Source organism: Corvus moneduloides, chromosome 2, assembly GCF_009650955.1.
Source record: "Corvus moneduloides isolate bCorMon1 chromosome 2, bCorMon1.pri, whole genome shotgun sequence".
NCBI lineage: Eukaryota > Metazoa > Chordata > Aves > Passeriformes > Corvidae > Corvus > Corvus moneduloides.
Window position 1 is genome coordinate 85274059 of NC_045477.1, and position 15192 is coordinate 85289250.

The 15192-nt window shown below is 35.4% G+C and overlaps 1 long non-coding RNA gene across 1 annotated transcript in view; it reads right to left on the bottom strand.

Annotated features, from left to right (window-relative positions):
- Window positions 1-1473: 1473 nt before the first annotated feature.
- LOC116439974 overlaps window positions 1474-15192 on the bottom strand; it is a 28065-nt gene continuing 14346 nt past the window's right edge. The window contains exon 3 of the long non-coding RNA XR_004238355.1: window positions 1474-5553. This is a non-coding gene — a long non-coding RNA (uncharacterized LOC116439974). The remainder of the gene's footprint in view (window positions 5554-15192) is intronic.

The window sequence follows — 15192 nt, forward strand, 5'->3', positions numbered from 1 at the left end:
AACATTATGTTTTCTAGGTGCTGATAGAAAGACCTATGTAATATGAATAGAAAACAGCTGAATCTTTTCTTACAAGTGTACTTTTCTTTCCAGTCAGGATTAAACTTAGCTGAGGACTTTGGTTTCATTAATGAGGGGATCGTGGCCTTCCCAAAGTCTATGTTAAGTCCAGAAGTGTCCTGAAAGTACCTACAGGGTGATGAGATACTGGTTACCCAGGGAGGTTGTGTTCAAGGGCAGTGTTCCAGATCAGGTTGAACAAGGCCTTGAGCAACCTGGTCCAGTGGAAGCAGGGGGAGGTGGTTTGGACTGGATGATTTTTAAGGTCCATTCCAACACCCTAACATTCTATGATTCTGTGATTTTATATCATTTACTTTCAGACACTAATTTTTTTTATGGCCTGTTATTCAAATGAGGGTTTCCACAACTGACAGAATTTATGCCAGATTGCTTTTCATAAGTGGACAGGAAGGTAAGTAAATTGCCTTGAAGATCCCAGCGTAATTAGTTTTAGTATCTATTAGAATGTTGCCATTTTTAACAGAGTCTATATTTTCTCAGACCAATTTTCCATATTCATGGTCTTACATCTTGCTGTGATTTTATAGAAAGATGCTAATTAGTAAGAGATCAATTTGAATTTGTTCATTCATACTTCACTTTGTAGTAGCCAACAAACCTGATAATATTGCTAAAGTGAATCATCATGGAGTTCAATTTTATGAATATATTTAATAATAAAAGCAAATTATCCCAAATCCTTTAATTTCGTGACCCATCCACAGCATGTAGAAAAAATGAAATGAACCTGGAAAACTGAGTTCAAAACCTAGAAATCTAGGAGTTCTATTCCTAATAAAAACAGTGCAGATATTGAAAATATTGTAGGTTAAACATGCTACATACAACATTATCTTCATTTCAGTGAGTGAGGCATTGGGTTTTCATAGTGGTGTTTGTAGTGTTAAGGGAAGATAATTGTCATGGCCCATAGAGGCCAACCAGCTACTTTTTTCCCTGAAGACAACAGACTAAGCAAGCCATCATATTTCTGTCTTATTTTCCCTAAACTTTTCCCTCTGAGCCAGGCTCAGAGTGTGACAAAATTAATTTGGTACATGGCTGAGAATCCTTAAGCTGGCCCTATCTGGAGCATGCTAGAGAGATTTCTACCCATCAGTTTAGTTAATAAGCAGATCAAGTAACTTTTCCAGATGCAACAGACATCTTTCACAGAAAAGTCATTTTCTAAAGTCTACAGATTTTCTGCAAAGGATAACAAAGGGTTTTCATTTCACACTTACCTGTACCATGGCTCTGAGTCATCCCTATGGTATAAAGAGTTTTATACTGTGATTATCAAAACACAAAAAAGTCAGACACAGTGAACAAGTGAGATAAAACTACTAATAGAAAATAAACCAAAACAATTCAAATCTGAAATATTTTTCAAACTAAAATTGGTAGAGGAATTGAAAAAAATAAATTGGAAATATTGCTGTTGTGTAGCATTCTAGATATAAGAAGTGATGTATACAAAGAAGTATTTAGTAAATGCTATTTCTAATTCTTTTAGCCTTAATTGTGAGGATCTTACTCATATTGAGTAGTACCTATCTGCTGAAATTTTCCAATTAATTTCACCAAGTGAGATATTTTTCACTGGTGAAGATGTAAACTCCTTTCTTTTCTGGTGTAGTGGGTTGACCCTGGCTGGATGCCAGATGTCCCCCCAAAGCCACTCTATCACGCCCCTTCACAACTTGACAAGGGGCAGAAAATATAACAAAGGATTCATGGGTTGAAATAAGGACAGGGAGAGATCACTCACTGATCACCATCACAGGCAAAACAGGCTCAGCTTGGGGATGTTAATTGAATTTATTACTAACAAAATCAGAGCAGGATAATGAGAATAAAACAAACCTTAAAACCACCTTCCCCCCTATGCCTCCCTCCCTCCCAGGCTCTACCTCCTCTCCTGCAGCAGTGCAGGGAGATGGGGAAAGGGGGTTATGATCATTTCATCACACGTTGTTCCTGTCACTGCCCAGGGGGAGGAGTCCTTCCCCTGCTCCAGTGAGGGGTCCCTCCCGTGGGATACAGTTCTCTGTGATCTCCACTATTAGTCCATCCCACGGGCAACAGCTCTTCACAATCTGTTCCAATGTGGGTCCCTTCCCATGGGATACAGTCCTTCAGGCACAGCCTGCTCCAGCGCGGTTACCTCACAGGGTCACAAGGAAACCTGCTTCCACGTGGCTTCCTCTCTCCACGGGTCTGCAGGTCTCAGACAGGAGCCTGCACCAGCACAGGCTTCTCATTCGTTCACAGGCTCCTCTCAGGCATTCACCTGCTCCAACGTGGGTTTCTCCATGGGCTGCAGGTGGATCTCTGCACTCCCATTGACCTCTATGGGGTGTAGGGACACAGCTGCCTCACCGTGGTCTGCACTTCGAGCTCAGCTTTGGCACCTCCTCTCCCTCCTTCTCCACTGACCTTGGTGTCTTCAGAGCTGTTTCTCTCACATATTCCCACTCCTCTCTTTTCTGAGAGCAACTAAATTTTTTCAATAACTTTTTTCCCTTCTTAAATATGCCATGACAGGGGCATTACTATCATTCCTGATTGGCTTGGTCTTGGCCAGCGGTGGGATCATCCTGGAGCCAGCTGGCATTGACTCTGCCAGGCATGGAGGAAATTTCTGACAGCTTCTCACAGAAGCCACCCCTGTAGCCCCCCCTACCAAAACCTGGCCATGCAAACCCAGAACAGCTGGGTCATATGCAAGCACTTTGACAGAAGTTATCAAATATCCTGTTGCAAATTTTGACATTGAACTATTGCTTCTAGAGAATGAGAACAGCAGGGTTTGTACTATTATTAGAAGTATTTTTAAATTCAGAATATAATAGAAAGAAATATGTGAAGGAATACAAATGTGTGTGGTGTATATATTTATGTATTTAAAGATAGGAACATTTTGCAGGCATAAGTATTTCTTAAAAATTTTTGAATATTTTTAACAGAAACAGAAAGACACTATAAAATATCCTGCGATAAAGCTTGATAATTCATTTCCTTTAGAATAAGAACAAGTTGTACCACAAATCATATTGCACATCTTAAGATCATTTTTCACCTGCAAATTGTACACAATTGTTGCTTTCTAGACCATTGACAGTTACTATGCACTATGCAGCCTTTTATGATGGTTTGCAAATTACTGTTTTTCCACTTGGTATGCAGCAACTTTGATATTTCTGCCTTGTCACTAGTTTAATGAACTTTTCCAGAAAAACTTGAAAATGGCTGTTTGCTATCGTCCTGGAAAACGCCAGGAAACACAAAAAACCATTCAGTAGCAGAAAGGTTTCATGTCTCAGAAACTACTACAAGAACAAGGGGTTATTAAATTTGCTGTAATTCATTGGATTCAGTTTATGCAACTTCCAAAGAAGAATTGCCATAAAGAAAACTTAGTGATGGCATACACTATGCAGTACTACTGTAAGCCAATGAAGTGTGTGTAAAGTATTATTTCTGTAAACAATTCTTTTTCCCAAACCCAAAGAGCTATTTTCATGCTTGACTTCCCATTCTACATGAATCTCTGAATTCAAAGTTTTATATAAATCAAATATTTTTTGCATTTATTTTTACTGCACTTTATGGTATAATACATCACCATAAGAGAATCTATTTACGACATTAAATGCTATAAATTACTACAAAACAAAGCAGCATATCACAGTGTGATGCTGGAACTGTAAATCATTGATATGTCCTAGCTCCCAGACTGATGTTTTTCTCGAACCTATGGTGTCTGACTTTTTTTTTTTTAAAATTTACATAACTGGCCTTAAATTATTCTGTTATCAAAAACCAGCAGGTATATACATGAGCAAACACATGCACACACCTGTGAATATATATGTGAGCTATCTTTTCTGAAGTGAATGAAAAAGGGGGTTGAACTGGTAGAAGTAAATCACAGAACATATATCAATCTTCATTTCAATTGGTCTAAAAAATATAGCTTAACATAATAAAGAAGAATCTATGAGTATTTGATAGGCTTTAAATAATGATCTTGTGCTATATCATTAATCTAGGCTCATATTATTTCCTTCTCTGTTATAACATCATTTTAAATTTAAGCATTTTCCAGGGATGTCAGAATTGTCAGACCTTTCTAAGGTTTTTTTTCTGTGCCACTACATTAAGACTAAGATTAGAACTGATTTTCCCCCCTGCTTTTTTTTGTAATTTGTCACTGAAAATAAACAGTTTGACATTACAAAATCCTTTAAAAAATTGCTTGCAAGTTAAATTGTTCTAGACATGTTTCCCTATCTTCAGTGTGGCAACACTGTTTAAGTCCATTTCTGCTATACAGTAGTGTAGGCAGGAGCTGACAGCTCTGCAAACAGGCAGAGGCTCCACACAGAGCTGCTAATCAACTCTGCTTAACAACTGATATTAGTTAGGGAACTAGTGGATTAGGACAATGTATTTGAAAAATGTCAGATCTGTTTGTTTTGAGGCAACAAGAGCTACTTCTGAGGGAGATTAAAGATCAGATGAGGTCCTGTGAGGGAAACAAACAGATAATTTGGTTAGGATTCTGCATTAGAAAGATAGAGTAAAATATAATAAAATCAGCACCATCTCAAAGAATCTCAAGTCAAGCAAAAAAAATAAAAAAAAAAAAAAAAAAGAAAAACTCTGCTTAAGCCAAGAGACCAGGGATATACCACATTGAAGTACACCAGGAAGGGATTTGGTTCACAAAGTCTCTGTGTTTCTGTGAAATAGAAAATTGATTTAATCTTACTTTATAAACAGTCTTTGGATTTTATTATTTTAGTAAAGGCAAACAGGGAGCATGCACTTCTCACAGAGAATGAATAGTCTCTGTTTTAGAATGAAAAAGTGTTTTCTATATACAAACCAGATTAACTATCTGTTAATTGTTTAAGAAGCAGATAGATGATTCAACTGCCACAATGCTAATATATTTTTTACACTCCTTACTGAGATAAAATCTGGGGCACAGCTACTAAATGTGCATATGAAGGAACTGTAGTGAATCCACTGACAGAGGAACTTGGAGCAACAAAAGGCAGAGATGGGTCCTGGCAGCTGGTTGACGAGATGCAGCAGAGTCACTCCCATCCTTACACACTATTCACACTGATCACACACAGCATCCTAAAGCAGATCCCTCTCTCTCCTAAAGGTGAGAGATTTCCCTGGGTCAAGCGGGAATACAAAGAGCCAGGATTAAGTTCTTCGACCAAAAGCAGACCTTTTTTAGAGTTGAACAGGAAATATTTCCGCCCTCTCACATAGGCTGTTTCTGACCTCATTTACAGAAGTGCCACCTTTGGACTGGCTGTTTTCTCCTCAACCTTCAGAGGTAGTCCTAATAGCAAAGCATCTAAATTTAAAGGCTGATGAATCTTGTCCTTAGGGTCCATCTCCTGGTTGCACGGGTCCTAGGTGACTGATTGCCACTCCCAATACAGGAGTTGTACCTGTCTTGCTCTTGGAAGAACATAAGAGAGAGTATGAAGATTAGCATAAATTAGACATTTCAGCAAATCCTTCCTGTCTGTCCAACATGAGTGAGATCTCAACTGAGTTTTGGCCTGGTTTTGGACCTCACATTTATAAAAAGTTTTGAACCAGTGTGACAGAGTCTGGAAGACAGTTACTGTGGCCAGAAATCTAGAAAACCACTGCCTGTGAGGAAAGTGAGGAATTCAGCTAGTTTCATCTACAGGACTGAAAACTAAAGGGAGACAAAATAACAGCCTTCAAATCTATGGAAGATTATGGCAGAAAAGAATAAACGGACTGTCTCCAAGGGGAGAGGAAAAAAGAAATAGGTTAAATTGCACTGAAGGAGATCTAACTTAGACACTCAGAAAAACTTTCCAGCCTTGAGGCTGTTTAAGCAAGGTAACTGATTGCTATAGCAGGATGTGAAATCTCTATCTTTAGATGCTTTTAAGAACGGTTTAGATAAACATCTGTCAGTAAAAGTTTAGATATAGTGACCCTCTCTTCAGGAGGGAATATCCATAGATGGATTCCTGAAGTGTTGGGGAAGATGAAACAGGAAAACCTTGGAAATATGATTGCCTGACAAAAGATTTTGGGAATATGAAAACTACAGGCAACATCGAAATGAAAGCCACTTTTGAAATACCAGGTCTTAGTTACTGAACAACTAGAAAACAATGGTATGGCCACTGAAGTAATCCCCTCTTGATGGAACAATACCCTCTGCTTGCAAACAGGTCCAAGGGTCAGAGCAGACCCTACTAGCTCAGCAGAAGGGGTCCAAAGAGTAGTTTTTAGAAGTTAAGATGTAACACTTTATGGTAATATAAGAACTCTTATAGGCTGTATGTAAATGCTATAGGATTTGTATCTTGTATTAGATTGGTTAGTGACAATTAGAATATTCAGTACAGAAGATGATTTATTGTATTGTAACCAGGACTTCTATTCATTCTCTATTCCTCTCTTCCACTTCTACTCTTACTTCCATTCTTGCTCTTACACCCTCTCTCTCTCTCTCACCTGCTTACTCTCTTGGGCCTGCTCAGAGCTGAGTCAGGCAGCTCTGAGCAGTGCCCCAATACCCACGCCTTTACAATAAACCGACTGTGTCCCAAGACCTGCCTATAGAGATCTCTCCATTCGTCTCCGTCTCCGTCCCGTCCGACCTGCACGTAACCTACACTGAAGTGTTTAAGAAGTTTTTCAGTCTCACTTTCCATGACTCTAACACATCTCAAAATGTTATGTTTAAAGAATTTATGAACTCATTAACATAGAAGTACACATCATCCAGTCATTAATGTTGCATTATTCCTTAGAGTTGTTTTGCTGTTTTCCTCTTTGCTCTGTTTTATGACTAAATAATGCTTCTACTGCTTAACAAATACCACCTTTAAGAGGTGCATAGCAGAGCTGCACATAACTGTAAGACAGAGCAAGACCCTGCTATTATTATTTATGAACAATAATACCTAATGTATTACACAGTTGTTTCGCTTTGGCAGAGAGAAAAGATTCCATTTACAACATAAAATTAGCATTAATCCAATGAATAGAATAGCTGAAATTAGGACAATATGGTAGCTTTTAAGAATAAGCTAAATATTTGTCATCTTTGTAGTTATAATCCTACTTGTTCCAGCTTTATTTCTGCAATAAAATACCTGCCTCGCAACGGTATTCCAGTTAATTTATATTCTGCTTAAATGTATGGTTATTCTAGGAGGTTGGATTAAGAAGGAATACTTTCCTTTTTTGATTAATGCTAACTCAGAACACATACAAAGCCATTTATCAACAGATGCTTTTTGACACGCGATAAAGTCTGTTCATCCAGATATTTTTTTAAAGCATTCTTGTATAAACATTCTCTAATATATAAAATATGACAGTTCTGCATAGCTTTGAAAGTGAAAAAGGTATTTTATTCGGGAGATGAGATGTGGTTTATTTTCCCAAAAGATCATGGCTATGTAATTTATGTTATTTATACAGAACAATGTTGCAGCTCTGTGTTCCAGCACTAAAAAGAAAAAGGTAAAAGGTAGAGGACATAGAGGTGCCTTTTGATGTTCAGTGGTGTTCACGAGACATAGAGATATATATTTATATATAGAATTTAAACAGTTTTGTCAGTAAGTTGTTCTCATAAAATTGCACTACAAAAAACTTATCACCAGTGAAGGAAGGCAAAAGACAAACTTATCCTTCATAAGGTAGCAAATCTATTACTCTCTTTACAATAACTGTTCCATACAGTAAATCACATAGATACTTTTCTTAAATGCTGCTGTATTAATCACTTAAAATAAATGAGTCAGAGTGATTTCAAAATGGTCTGTGGGCCTAAAACAGTGCTGAAGGACAGATGTTTATAATCACCAGTGCTTCTCCATATTAATTTTTTCCAAATGTTTCTTCCAAGCAGGTACCTAAGACTCTGTTTGGTTTTAGTTAAGGGAAATTCAAGCTCAAATGATGTTCCAGATTTTACAAAACACTTCCATTAGAAGGCTCCGTTGACAGAAAGTTTGTAAACGCTAGCAAAGATGGCAGTTCTGTAGGGAAAAAAAAGCAGCATTCAGTGATGACAATGCCTGTTAGATTAGGGCTGAGCACTTTCCTTTTGAAAATGAAACAATGTGAGAGAGTAACTCATGCCAGGTATGTGTAGGAATACAAATAGCAGAGACTGTGTGGTACTGGTTGTAAAAGTACTTCCTTGTTATAGCTGTCCTAGACTAACTATTATATTCTTCTGAACGTCTACCCTGATTTTTCATACACTTCTCCTCATCTGAACTGTGAGAAGTGAAAAAAAACCCAAAAAACCAAAGTCTTCTTTGCAGCAATAAAAGGAATACAAAACCTACAAAGATCACTGAAATAAATTGAAATATAATGATTATTTTTATATCAGTTTAGATTTAAAATTAAATATAATACTTTTAAAATGAATTCTAGTCCTTGAAAAAGACATAATCATAATCATTATTGTATCTGAATACAAGACCTCACCTTTTTTAAAAATTTCTTTCTAGTTGAAAAAAACCAAATCCAGACCTCTCACTTTAAAACTAAATAGAACTGAAATGAATAAAAAATGTTAAAAAGATAAAATTCTTAGCAATTTGTGTTTTACTTTTGTAGAGAATGCATCACAAAAAAAGTTCTAAGGCAAGAACTTGATTTTTCATATGAATAGCTGAAAGTTAATTAGCTACTGTTAAATATTTGGTTAGGTAAAACCAATGCACCCAAGACTATAGTTTTTTGTGGCATCACAATATTATCCAGTGAAAAACGAAGTTTAAAAAAATTCCACAAACCAGATAAACCAGGTGCATTTTATTGTAAGAAAAAATACATGTTGAAGAGTTGCGAATGTTCAATAACTACTGATACTCTCCTTTTACTTAATGCAGTGGAGTGTAATGAAATTATTTCAGTGATGCACGTGACAGACACACAGCAGAGAATTCTGTGAGGGATCTTTCTGACAGGACCCCTGAGCTGGTGCATGTCTATCATATAGCTGCTTGCCTAGGGCTGGTTTCCTTCTACCAGGTGATTTCAGGTCTTAGCATTACCCTCTATTTGCAACACTCATCTGCTCATGCTTTAGTTTGCAAAATGTGCTTGTGTATTTCAGCCACTCTATTTTCAAAGTCTGGAGCAGAAGTGAAAGTTCGCATTGATCTACAGTTTATGTGATTACAGGCACTAACATCCACAGCAATTGAATTACTCTGCTAATGTCATAAGGAATATTTACATGTAAGGGATGGTTAAGTGACAATTCAGAACATCCTTTCGACTCTATTTTGGTGCTTAACAACACTTTTTAGCTCACTACACGTATTATTTTTGCTGAAGACTTACATAAGTAACCTCATAAATGAGTCAGGCTGCAGTGTGAGCAAGTGCTGCTGCAAGGCATGTAATGGTTAGTCCAACACATCGTCTGTCAGTGGGAAACACTGGTATATTTAATTACTGGATGGAGGAAAATGGGAGAAAGCAGAGAAAAAATTAAAAAATATATGTGTGTGTATGTACACGTTGTTAAATATATACACCTTCTGTCTGATTTGTCTTGAAAAATGTTCCATATGTTGTTCTATAGAAGAATGATAGAGAATCTCAATGATGATATACACATCTAATAAAAATGTATCTTTCTTTTGGAAACTGCCATATCATGAAATGGTAGAAATATTTTTTAAAGATTAAGATGTTAGATATAGCTATAGATATAGATATATGTATATGTGTGTGTATATATATATATACTACTTACTTGATAATCCCATTGATATTTCAAATGGATCAATGATTTTTTGCATTGTTCCTTTGAGACTCAACTCAGGTCATCTAATTTAATTTGAATTAACCTTGAATGACTATTATCTTAGTCTTAAACAATGGACATGAACTGAATAATCAGGTAAAAATTTGAAATGAAAAGCTTTTGAAAACAATGGGGTTGAATGTTATTTTAAATAAAAAACTTATATCAAATAATGAAAAAACCCTAAAATTTCCAAGCTTAGCAATGTATGTACATTAATACGTTAAATTTTTAAGTTTCCCACTGCAATTAGTGTCACTTTCCCCAGTTATGATAATTCAAATTTGTTTATAACTATGTTCCATGCTTCTTGTGTTTACATGGTTAGTTTGCAATATTGCTACTCAGATACAGAATTATCTGAAAATAACAGATTAAATAGTTCTTCATTAAAAAATCAATACAAATTAAAGTAATAATATATTTTATTAGAGTTGTATTTCTAATTTGATCCAGTCAATGGTCCAGTTATCTCACATTTGCTTTTTCTTATTTTTATTGAAGTGCCTAGTATGCTGTACATGTTGGCAAAACTAAAGTATATGTGCTATTTAATCACTCTTACATAGCAGAAAATTATGCAATAAATTAAGAAAGGTGTTAGTAACAAGTAAAAGAAACAGGATATATAGACAAATTATTTTGACAACCTATCCAGATTAAATATTGTAACTCCATGCAAGAAAAATGCTCACATTTTATAAGGACACTTTGTTCTCACAACCAGGGCACAGCTCAGAAAATTGAGATCATCATGACTTAACACGAGAGGAACATAAGTGCGGTACATTTCCTCTACAGTCACTTGGAATCAGTCTAAGGATCCAAAATTTTTGTGACATCAATAACTTGAGATCATAACATATAAAAATTAAGAATCTCCTCAGGCCAAATTAAATGTCTTAAAATAGTAAATTTTTAAAAATATTTTCCTACTCTTGCTGAGGTTTTGGCATCTCAGCAACGGTGGTTTTAACTATTACTTCTGATGGGTTCTTGGAGGAATTGATTTATTTTGGGAGTTCTAAGATATGTTTACACTGATAATCATTTTAGGATCATCCTAGTAATTTAAACTCTTAGGCAAAATAATTTTAGTGGTCTTCATCTCTGTTTCAGAAGACCTCTGCCTCAATGCTTCCATGTACAATGTTCCTCACTTTTCAAAATCTAATAGCCCAAAGAAAGGAATAATTTTAGTGTGGGTGTATAGGTGTATAGCCAGAGCCAAAATAAAGTGCAGTTATAGAACACCTCAACTCCAGTTCCATTTAACTCCAAAAAAAAAGCCCTGGGAAATTGTTTTCAAGTGTACTCCCAAAATGTGTTGTAGGATGTTAAAATGCTCAATTCTGTTATGGCACAATTTTCAGTAAAATAATATCATTACAGAGCAACATGTGCAGGAGTCTGTTAAATGTCATATTTATCAGACCCAATATGGTTATGCGTTAAAAGTTTGGGTGCTGCTGAGGTATTGATATTATTAAAAGTTTTAAGGTTTCTTCTGCTGTTTTTGCTTTCACATTAAAATGATGCTACTACCTGACACTAGCCTAGAAAAAAAAAGCACATTTGAAAAAAAAAACCCAAAACAAACCAAATTCCCAAAATATTATCTGTCTTGTTTATTCAAAAGAGCACAAGAACAAGTCAGAAATAGGGTATTTTTTTCCAGGTGTACCAAACTTACAATTAAAAAATAGTATGTGCTTCTTATTGAAAAAGTCAGTCATATTAGTAAAGTTAGTTATATATGAGTTAAAATTGGTCCAAAATATTCCAAAATATCCCATGAAAATGTTTTACTGAATACTAGATTTCACAGCCCCCCACACCCAAATAACTCAAGAGTGTTGCTTCACCACAGGAAATGTTAAGTGGAAACTCTCTATTTTAAAAGGGCAAATTTCCACCTAAGAGAATGTGGATATTTCACAAATATTGTAGCTTAGTGTTAATATAATACAGTAAAGATGAAAAAGCACTGCTTTTTGCAGTGACTGCTTTTATCTCTTGGAATATAATAGCAATCTGTTTATTTAATCAGGACTCTTATTGTGGTACTTGAACCACATGTGTCCTAATTTGATATAAAAATATCAGGGTATTCATATGAACTTATTCTAAACTAGTTAAACTCAATGCATTCCAAGCATGTAAGATACAACATATGGATTTCTGTTCTCTAACCTTATGAACATTTGCACATGTTCAGGAAAGCCCACTGGATAAAATTTATGTATTGCTAATGATTTTTATTGGCCCCATGGCCCAAAGTGGTGGCAAAATGCCCAGGACTTTGAAAGAATCCTGTTTTACTTCGTAGTCAGAATGCAGAGAGCCATAAAAAAAGAAAGGGCTTCATGGAAGTCCGAACATTTTCTAACTGGCAGAACTGAGGTTGCTTTTGCTATGCAGCCTTTTGTTGTCAGATCTCTAAAGCATACTTTTAGGGGATAAGGGGAAACAATATGTTGAGAAATATCTCAACATATTAGCAATGATATAAAGATGGAGTGATGTTCTTGAGCTGAAATTTTCCAACCATTTTTTGGAGGACCCGATGTGGAAAATCCACATAAGCATAAATAGAGAGAGAAGTACAAAATCTTTTACTTAGCGGGACCATTTGGAAAGCTCTCTGTTGCAGCTCAGTATCTTAAGGATGCTGTTAAAATTTTTGGGTGGAGATATGGGTTACCATTGAAATTGACGTGATGTGGCTTTCCACACCATGGTCACCTGTGGCTGATCCTGAGGACGCTAATGCAGAAGTTTGTTCAAAGTTAATATGCCTTCAAAAAGCACTAAAGTTTGTAGATTTCTTTCTGCAGCTACAGCTTGGCAGCTAAGAGAAAGGAGTGAACTAATGATAGGCTGTTTTTCATAATAGTTCTGCTGACAGGGGATTTAGTCCAGTAGCTATGCAAAAGAGGACCAGAGAACTTTTCTAGTTTCTAAAACCCCATAAATATGAAATGATGGTCATCCTTTCTCATTTTCCTGGATTCTGCTCTCAATCCTGATGAAAAATTTTTCTAGCCTTCCATTGCAGTACTGGGAGAAGGGTAGTAAAGTTTCTCTTGCAAGCAGCAAGTAAATGCCAAGGACAAAAGCCCAAGAGTCACGACAATTCAAAATTTGTATAGGCAGAAGACCAGGAAACCTATTCAGATTTAAGAAGGCACAATTAAAAAAAAACAGGATGAACTTTAAACTTTACAGGAAGATCTTTAAAAATATTGAGATCATCCGTAGTGCAGCCAGTTTGTGGTATTTAAAAGAGGACTTTGCTTGCTGTGTAGGTGATTACGTATAACTGAGACAAATTAGATAACTTGATGTAAAGACTGAGACCAAAATCTCATTTACTTGTTAAGTAGGTCTTTTGAAGTGGTACATCCCAAAAGACATTCACATACAAATTTATGTACAACGCTGGGTTTTGGGGTATTTTAAATTAAAATTTCAAAATAATGACTAAGCTTTCACTTGTGTCCACATAAGCACAAAACGCTGATCAGACTCCAAAATCTGTTTTACATACCCGAAGTTTTGTGTTAGTGAGATTGAGTTCCTGTCTGGTGGAATCAATTCCAAGGGTAAAGCACTCTACATCTTTTCTTTTTTTCTTTTTTTTTTTTTCATCTACCTGTTTTTAACTTTACAGTTAAGAGAACTATCTTCTCTTCTGCTATCTGTCTGAAGCAGATCTGAAAGTTAAAAATTATATGCACCGTCAACTTTCTCTGTATTTACTATCCCATAAACCACACAAACATAGCATTCATTCCTACTACACTGGCCACAGAAATTTTCAAAGACTGGCCACAAAAACCAGGGGATTGTTGCATTCATAAACATTCCATGTACCTCCTCAAAATGCTTTATGAAACCCTTTCCAAGGTCTTAATGTCAAGAGCACTCTAAGTAAAAAGGAATATAATGCAAAGATGTACTTCATATAAATTTAATCCATACATTCAATCTAAATATAAATTCTTGAACCTTATTACTTGAAATTATTAGTAAAGTTGATGGTAGTATCTCTGATGGTAATAGCTTTGCCTTCGAAAATTTTGGCAGAGATAGATAGAATATTTGCCTGCGTTGATTACCTTGGCTTATGCTATACTGCATTCATATAATATTTTTGTTAGTTCCCCAGAAAGATCTGCAAAGTCAACAGGCTTATCTATATATACCTAAACTGGGATTCAGCCTTACTGTCTTTGAAAACCTGACAGGTAGATCAAGAATTACGTCTCTTCAAGGAACATCAACTCCATAGTGAAATGTGGTTCCAAGGAACCTCCATTCAAAATGCCTTTTAGGAAAAAGATAAAAATCTGAGTATCTCTATTCAATTTTTAATTATCAATTATTTACTATTTATTCACTACTCACACTTTTTTTGTTCACATTCTGTGGTCTCATTATGTTCAAGTAACCATTAGAAAAATTGAAAAAAGCAAAAGAAAAAAGAAGTATAGTTCATATTTGGAAATTTTTGACATAACTGTGCCTTTTTCTCAACTCAAGTCTAGACTTCCATGTTTAGGCAGCAAATACGAAGCAAGAACACAAAATATTTTTTAATTAGACAATTATACCTTTCCTTGTTACTAAAAATGTAGAACTCTTCACAATACTTCAAATTTTGTAAGAAATAATTGGAAAAGCTATGGAGATTTGGAAAAGGTGTGACTAGTTCTGAGTTCTGCACCATTTACAGTAGGATTAATAAAAGAAGAATTACATAATGTAAAGTGACAATTATTCCTTATAAAATTATCAATATTAGTGCTGTAATAAAAATGATTTTAAGTAGAGACATATAATTTGCAAAATCTGCAAGCGATTTCTTAGTTGTGTTACAAGAATACAAGAAAAGGACAAAATATAAGGTGATATCTAAACTTTTTCCATACATCTAAGGAAAATTTGAAACTGGTAATTCAGGAGAGGTTTTAACATCAAATGGTGGGAAAGAATAGGAAAAGACTTATTGTTACCTCATGATGGATCTACAGTATAGTTTTAAAGACACAGGAAGTTCATGGACTTAAAAGTTGTCTTTGTTTTTTAGCATTGCAAATGAAACTAAAAAAAAAAAATCTTTAATAATTTTTATGGGGTTTTTATTGCAAATGAAGTATTCTGCAATAAATCTGTGAATATATTCTGCTGTGTCCTTAATACTCTATAATGAGTCAAGAACAATAGGAACTCATCTGATCAACTTTAAACATGTATTAGGA